Source organism: Vulpes vulpes, unplaced genomic scaffold (genome assembly GCF_048418805.1).
Source record: "Vulpes vulpes isolate BD-2025 unplaced genomic scaffold, VulVul3 u000000680, whole genome shotgun sequence".
Lineage (NCBI taxonomy): Eukaryota > Metazoa > Chordata > Mammalia > Carnivora > Canidae > Vulpes > Vulpes vulpes.
In genome coordinates, this window is record NW_027325745.1 from 244529 (window position 1) to 252960 (window position 8432).

The window sequence follows — 8432 nt, forward strand, 5'->3', positions numbered from 1 at the left end:
GAATGAATGAATGAATGAATGAATGAATGAATGAATGAATATATGAATGAATGAATACAGGTTTTTCTACCATTAGCTGAAGGGGTTAGTTCTTGCCAAGCTGACTGACTATAATTAACCCTTCCCAGACAGCCAGCCAATGACATGAAGCCTCTAGAACCATGAAATCCGATTCAAAAGGTTTTCTAGATCTTGCTTACTCTCAGAAAGTATGGGAAGGGCACATTTCTTCAATGCCTAAGAACCCAGTGATGCCTTGGGAGTGGACAAATCACGGAATCAGTATTATCTGCTGTGCTGGGTTAAGGGAGAGACTGTAGCAGACCCGCTCCTCTAAATTATTTCAGTGGCAGGAAGTGACTTTTATAAAATGCACTGTCGGGGTACCAGGGTGGTTCAGTCAGTTAAGCATCAGACTCCTGGTTTCAGCTCAGATCGTGATCTCAGAGTCCTGGGATCAAGCCCCACATCCTCAGAAGGGAGTCTGCTTGGGCCTCTCTCTCCTTCTGCCCCTCTCCACTCAAATAAATAAATACACCTTTAAAAAAATGCACTGCCAAGCCCTTGAGGTGCATATATGTATAATTTTACATATTGCTTAATTTTGAAGTGCCAGCATCTGCTGTTCCCCCCAGAACGGCTCTCACCCCCTTGCCTGAAGAGAAGAAGGTCAGACTGGGATGCAGGTTGCCATGTTCCAGGCTCGAATTCACTGTCATTGAATTGTGCTCTTGGAATCTTGAGTTCTAAACCCAGTTCTACCACGTGGAGTGCAAAATCTAAACATGCGTTAGAAGTTCACGTGTTTCCCTCCTGACCTTTTGAGACACGGAGTTGGGAGACTGGATGACCATCAGCTCAGCATTTCATCGGCAGCTTTTCCAGATCACAGTGGGCAGCGTGGTGGAAGAGAGCTCAGACCTGGGTATCATCCTCGCTCCTCGGGCCCCTGTCTCCACCCCATGCTAGGGTGCAGCCTGAGGCTTTGTGCTTAAACTCCAAACCTGCTCCACGATCTGTACAACAGGCACCATCAAGCACTGTGGACATTCATAAGATGAAGAAAAAGCAGTGAGCAGATCACTACTCAGTGTGCAGCAAGTATTCAATGAACTTGTACCACTATTTGTCCCCATGAGGTCAAAATCCACCTCGGTGTCTTGCTACCCAACTCAAGAATTCCAAATCCCACTCCATGGAGAAGGGGCATGGCTGGAAGATCCACAGGAGGCAACAGCCAAAGGCAGAAGGAGCCAGGCATGTCTGCCTCTCAGGGCAGGAGAGTAAGTCTTGCCAGCAGAGGAGAAGGTTCTGTGATTTGCTGCCACCACTTGTCTGTAGACTGAAGGGAACCCCAGGAAGGACCAGTTGATCCCAAGCCGCCAGGGCAGAAAGTTCAAGACCCCCTGGACATCCCTTAAGCTCAGTGGGCACCCCACTGGTTTCCATCAAGAGTCGAAGCAAGAACGGGCAATTGTATAGCTTGCTCCCTCCCATAAATTGAAGTCAGATAAAAACGGGACATTTTGTGAGCCTGGAAAAGCAGATTCTCCGTGCCCCCTAAATTGCAGAATGTTAGAGACAGGGCTGGTCTTCAAGAGATTCTTGCACTTTCCTGAGGCCAGAGAGGGAGGCTACCTCCCCAATGGGAAGCTGGATGATTGGCAGGAGTGGAATGTGCTTGTCTTGGCCCCGAGTTCAGTAATTTCCACTTTGTCTCTCAGATCATGCATATGGCAGTTTTTTCCTGAGGACTGAATCCTAAGGGGGAGGCTGCCAAAGGCCTGCAGCCAAAATGTTCTGGCCCGTGTGGCCTCTGGGGGCAGCAGGTGTATGGGCAGAAAGGCTGCACACCCTCCTCTGCCCCTCCCTCACTCTCAGACTTCAGTGACTCACTTTACCTCTTCTGCCCTCTGCATCCTCACCTGTAAATCAAGACGGACAGATGGGACATCCCAAGGACCCCGTCAAATCTGAAGTACCTGTGGCCCACTTCCCTAATCAGAGACCAAGCCCACCCACCGTCTCCAAAACATCCCACCCTGGACACGGTAAACACTGGAGAGGCATTTGGGGAGAAGTTGACAGAGGAAAGACGAGGCTTTAAAAGAATTGCACTAAATGAAGGAAGCCAGTCACCAAAGAACGAACAGTGTGTGATTTTCATTTACAAGAAAGGCCCAGGGAAGGGGGGTTCACAGAGATGGAAAGTGGGGCGATGCTTGCAGGAGTTGCCGTGCCCCAGGCTCGAAGCAGCAGGAAGCTCGAAAGGAGCTTCCCGTGTGCCATCTAACTGAAGCCAGGGAAGGACCGTGTGCGAGACGATAATTATCTCTGATTCATCTCCGCAAAACTGAGATCCGAGGTGAGAAATGATCTGAAAGATGTCTTGGAGTGCCTCCTGGGTGACAAGACCCCACCTGCCCCTTGGGCCTGGTCTCTGCACCGCAGCTCCTACCCCACCCGTCCAGGCCCAGGGGCTCTTGATGAGAAGAGCAGGACGTCATGACCAGATGCAGAAGAGGCTCCAGCCGTATCCCAAGGGGCCTCCGAGCCGCCTCTCAAATGCTGCTCACGCAGCCCTCCCGGAGGCTCTGCCCTTGGCTCCCCAGACCCACACTGTGCTCTCTCTGTCCCCCTTGCACCCAGGTCTCTGGCTTTCCTGGGCAGCTCCCACCCCTGTCTGCGTCCAGCCCCATGACTCAAGACCCCTTGCCCTGTGACATCTCATTCTTTCTCGTGGTTTCCTCTTCTGAGTGGTGGGCTGAGTCTCTGGGCTCTCTCTCCTCGTGGTCTCCATTCACACCTGTCCCTGCGCATTCTGAGGTTCCACGGCCCGGGGCCCAGTGATGCCAAACTCAAATCTCTCAGTATCTTCTCGGCTAGACCTTCTCTCAGCTCCCATGTCTGTTGGGGGATATAGAACCCTCAGGGCCAGAAAGCTGAGCCAGTAGTGTTCTCAGCTCATGACACCCCAGCATCATCACCGTGAATCCATTCCGGCTCATTCTCTCTCTCTCCCTGGGCCTGGCTCTGCCCCTCCATCTCTGTCTCTCTCTCTCTCTCTGTTTCTGTCTCTCTTTCTCTCTCTTCCTCATTCTGTTTTCATTCCTTCCCCTCTCTCCCCCAGATGTCTCTTGCCTCCCAGACGGGTCACTGCTACAATGTGAGATTGTCCCCTGTATACGTGGGCACCCTTGAGAAATGCGAAATACTGTTTTCTGTGCCTATATTTTAAATGTATACCAGTGACACTATGCTGATATCTCATTTTGACAAGAAAGTCCCTCTGGTTTGTTCCTTCTGACTGCTTCCTGCCCCATAGTGTGCTCACACATTTTACCTGTGACCCCATGGGCGGGCACCTGGGCTTTCTTTCTAGTACCTCCTGCTCACTCAGAGCGGAAATGAGCCACCTTGCATTTGATCCCTGTGTGGCAGCTTCTCTGCTGGGTCATTGGCTGTGCACCTGTTATTTGACCGATGCCGTCTGTCTGTCTCCCCTGGTACAGAGGAAGCAGCGAGTGGGGCCACCCACCAGCATCACCACATTCCCATGCCCACATCCCCTCCGACATCCTGAATTACACTTCCTTGTCATGTTTGTCAGGGTAAAAGGTATCCCTTTAATCGTTTAAATCAGCATTCTGTAATTACTGAATTTGGACATTTTTAATAAACACATTAGTGAATTAGGCTTCCCCGTCTGCCAAGAGGCTACTTATAGCCTCGGCTCATATTTCTACTCCATTTAGGCCTTTTATTTATTTTTTTTATATTCAGGAATTTTTCTTATTATTATCTATATAAATCATGTATCTGTTTCAGAAGCTGGAAGAGTCTCTTCCTGGCTTGTCATTAATTTAATTTCTATTCCTTTGAATAGGGATCACTATTTCCTGCGTAGTGAGGACAGCTCTTGCTCCCCCGCAGTTGGGGATTTCTGTGAGCCTGTTCTGTCACTCTTCATCCCAAATGACAGCCCCAAAGCGCACCATTTCAGAGCTCAAACTACTCATCGTCCCTAACTGCTGTCTCCCCCCTCTCCCGACTGCCAATCACCAGCCCTGCCTGTACCTGAACTCAGCCCCCACCAGCGCTGTCGCTGCCCTGGCTGCACCTCTCCAGCTCTCACCTGGACTGTCCATGGCCTCCTGACTGGTCTCCCTGCGTCCAGCCCCAGCCCTTGTCCCTCCGCTCTGGACTCCCTGCGTCCAGCCCCAGCCCCTGTCCCTCCGCTCTGGACTGCCCGATGAACCACCACTCCGGGCACCCAGCCCAACTCTGTCCCCGACCTGCCTAAAATCCCTTCGTGGATCGCATCAGCCCAGCAGTCTCGCCTAATATGGCTGCATCACAATCATCAAGGGAAACTTTTTTTCCTTTTTAATCATAATTACTAGATCCTGACCCAGGATTACAGGGTAAGAATATCAGCACACAGGCCTGCTTGTGGAGCTGTTTTTAGTGGCTGATTCACATGCCAAACTGTCTTTCCAGGATGCTCCACACGTGGTGCTGTACACTCCAGTCCCGAAGATGGCACACCTTCCCCTCTGGGAGGTAGCACCAGATCGTCATGCCAGCATCCTCCACCACAGCTGGCCTCAAGTGCCCCAGGAGTAATGCTGGGATATTCATTCTTTCACTCAGTAAACGACGATTTGCTTCTCTGCCTTTGCAAGATTCATGCCACCTTTGGGGGATTCTTTCCCTTGACTTCGTTTCAGTTTAATTCTTTAATTCAGTTGAATTCCTCAAGCGTTCATCAGCCCACCCTTTCTTCAGGAAGCTCTTGTCCTGCCAGTCATCCTCACAGATGTTGCCCTTCCTTGGTGTCCGTCATCGACCTTGACCTTCACCCTTTCCAGCAATTAGTCGCTGTGTTTTCCTTTTTCACCAGACTCTGCACTCCTTGAGATACAGCAGTGTTCACGATCATTGTACCTGGGACAGTAGGTCTAGAATTTCAGCAGTGAGAAGAAGGACGATGAAAGCTGATTAACCAGAAAATCTCAAGGCTATCTACAGAACTGTAGGAACTGCAAGTGAGAACATGGCCATTTGCTAGAGGCACAATGGCATCTTTTATAATATGAATGAGCGTGAGCTTCTGAGCCCAGGGCTTTAAGCCCAGAGGTTTACTGTGAGATTCACTTCTCTATGACTGCAAAGTTAAGAAACCACTCCAAACTTAGAGCAAGAACAAACCCCAATAATACACCATTTTTATCATTGTCTGTTAGTATTATTACCACTCCTCTTTTTTTTTTTTTTTTTTTTTTATTATTATTATTACCACTCCTCTTGGTCTGAGGGCCAACTGGACTCACTCACAGGCTCTCAGAACTCCTGGTCTCTCGTTCAAGTGCAACTAAACGTGGCTGACATAGACTCTCTGAAGGTTGTCCACTCTCACGTCTATCAGTTGGGGCTGCTTGTTGGCTGGGGCCTTCGCTGGGATTGTCAGCAGGAACTCCCACACATGGCTTCTCTGTGTAGTCCGGGTTTTCTCACAGCATGGTAGTCAAGTTCCAAGAGCAAGAATCTCATGAAAGAGAGAGAGCGAGGAGCAAACTTCATTTCAGTTCATGAGCCTAAGTCACATGGAGTCACTGCCCCTACAGTGCATTGGTCAAGGCAGCCACAAATGTCCACTAAGTTTCAAAGAGGAGGGACACATACCCCTCCCATGGATGGGGAAGTAGCAGGTGGGTCACACTGTCAGAAGAGCATGTGGACTATTGTGATGGCTGCATTTGGAAACCACGACCTGCCCCATCAATAAGCTACTGAACATCTCTGAGACTCCATCTTTCCATCTGTAAAATATGGGCAATAGCACAGACTTCATGGGAATGTTGGTTGTGGGGTTTAGAGATGATACTGGATTTCTGTTCAGTACATATTAAGCATCTGCTGCGTGAAAGCAGTAATGAGTGGAAAATGCCTAAGGTACACAGACATAACGCATCCACAATAGCTATTCACTTCAAACTCCCTGTGGAAAACAGCAACATGCAGTGCTCTAAGTTGGATTGTCCATTTGGGAATGGGCCTTTCTGAAAAATAGCAGAGCCGAAATTACCGCAAACGCTCTCCGCAGCCACCACGGCACCCCTCCTGCCTGTTCTCACCCTCTTTCTGGGCTGCTTTCATCCAAATCTGGGCATATTTCCAGCATACAACACCCTTCAGTGTTTTGCCCTCAAATATTGCATTTTGGAAAAAATCCAGGTATAATTAAATGAACAGCCCAGTCGGTGTTGAGGAAAAGACAGATTATGCCCATTTACACTAAAAGAAGGTTTGTGAGTCTCTCTTCCTTTTCATCTTATTAAGCTTCTTATATTCACAGATTTCCTCCCACAAGTCACACTACACAACATGCACAAATTGTATGAAAGAAATATGGGGCTTCATTTTTAAAAGATTTTTATTTATAATTATTTATTTAGAGAGAGAGTGAGTAGGGGGACGGGCAGAGGGAGAAGGAGAGGGAATCTCAAGCAGACTCTCTGCTGAGCGCAGAGCCTAACATGGGGCTCGATCTCATGGCCCTGCAATCATAACCCAAGCCAAAATCATGAGTCAGATGCTTAATCAACTGAACCACCCAGGTGCCTCTGAGGCTAAATTTTTTTTATCATGTAATAATTTATACTCATATACCTAGTCTATTGTCTCATAAACAACCAAATTAATAAATGCATATACACGTACAAATATACATATGAAGGATTTATGTTATATATGTAAACAATAAGGCAAAACGAAAAAACTTAACCGTGGATGTACTACCCAAATAATAACTACAGCATTACAACACCAATGACTCAAAACACGTGCTAACACCCAACCCGTCCTCTGCCTCCCACCAAAGGTAAGTTTCATTTTGAATTGTGAAGTTATTATCCTCTTGGTCTTTTTAAAAAAATTACACTATACATGCACACTTATATCCCCAGCAATACAGTATTTAATTTTGTTTATTTGGAGAGTTTAAAAATAAATGCTTTCAGGAGTGAAGTGAATAATTCCAAGATGGGTCTTGCTAAATTATGGAGTAGTAACTAGGTGGGAGCACGGTATAGTGATTTATGCCCAACCTAAGGAATTCAAAGTCAGTTAGAAGTAACAACAGCAACACCAGGACCACCACAGTTCTTGTGTATAAAGTGTATCTTCAGGCTTTGGGCTATAGGCCCTCCAGCTTAAAAACCTTGGCTTTGGAGGAAATGTCTGAACCCCAAAGGTAGGGCTTCCTAAAATCTATCCCCAAATCACTTACCAGCTTCTTATTTCACTCTGAATAATAAGGATGTGGAACAGCTACATGATTTATATGCTGCCAATAGAAGAGTAGATTTGTCCAAATGCAATGGAAAAAAATTAGAACTCATTATTAAAGCTGGTATGACCCATCCTTCATGACTGAGCATACCATTCAACATAATATATACTCAATGGAAATAAATACATATGTGTATCAAAAATATATACAAGGATAGTTTATCTAGATTTATAGTACCTAAACTGGAAGCCTAATACATCAGGAATTACCAATATATATTCCATCCCATATGCTTTTCTTACAATAAGACATTGATATTTCTCCATTGAAAGGTGAAGTTTTTAGGGGCGCCTGGGTGGCTCAGTCAGTTGAGCAGCCAACTCTTGATTTTTGCTCAGGTCACGATCTCAGGGTATTGAGATCGAGCCCCTGTCAGGGGTTCTGAGCATGGAGGCTGCTTGGGATTCTCTCTCTCCCTCTCTCTCTGCACCTCACACCACTCACTCACTCAAACAAACAAACAAACAAATAAATGAAGGAAAGGTGACAGTTTTATTTTTCTTTTTCCTTGAATCCGGACAAAGCTTTGTATTGCCTAAACCAGTATAATGCAGTGGAAGTTATACTGTGTGACTCCCACTTTAAAGTTAGGAAGGAAAAGGAAATTTGACTTTTGCTTCACTCTCTTACTCCCTCAGACCACTCAATTTTGAAACTCAGGCATCATGTTATGAGGCATCCGAGTTCACATGGAGACTCCTCTTGTGGGAGATCATATTCTGGCTGGTAACCAACATCAACCCCAGGCACCTAAAGGTAAAAGCAAACAAACAAACAAAAAACAAACAAACAAACAAAAACTGAGCCTTTTAGCTGAGCCTGATATTGCAGAGGGCAGACACGCCTGCCAGGCCGTGCTCTGTCCAAAGTCCTGAATCTATAAGTACAGTGAGTTGTTGTGTTATGCTACAAAGTGTGGGGATGCATTGTTATGCATAGCATAGTACCTGGAACAATTATACACAAAAGTTAATAAACATCATAAACATAAAAAAGTTAAAAAAGCAACAGAAGTGAGTACATACTGATGAATCCCTTGACACCAAGTTCAAAATCATGAAAAATCAGCTTATAGTCA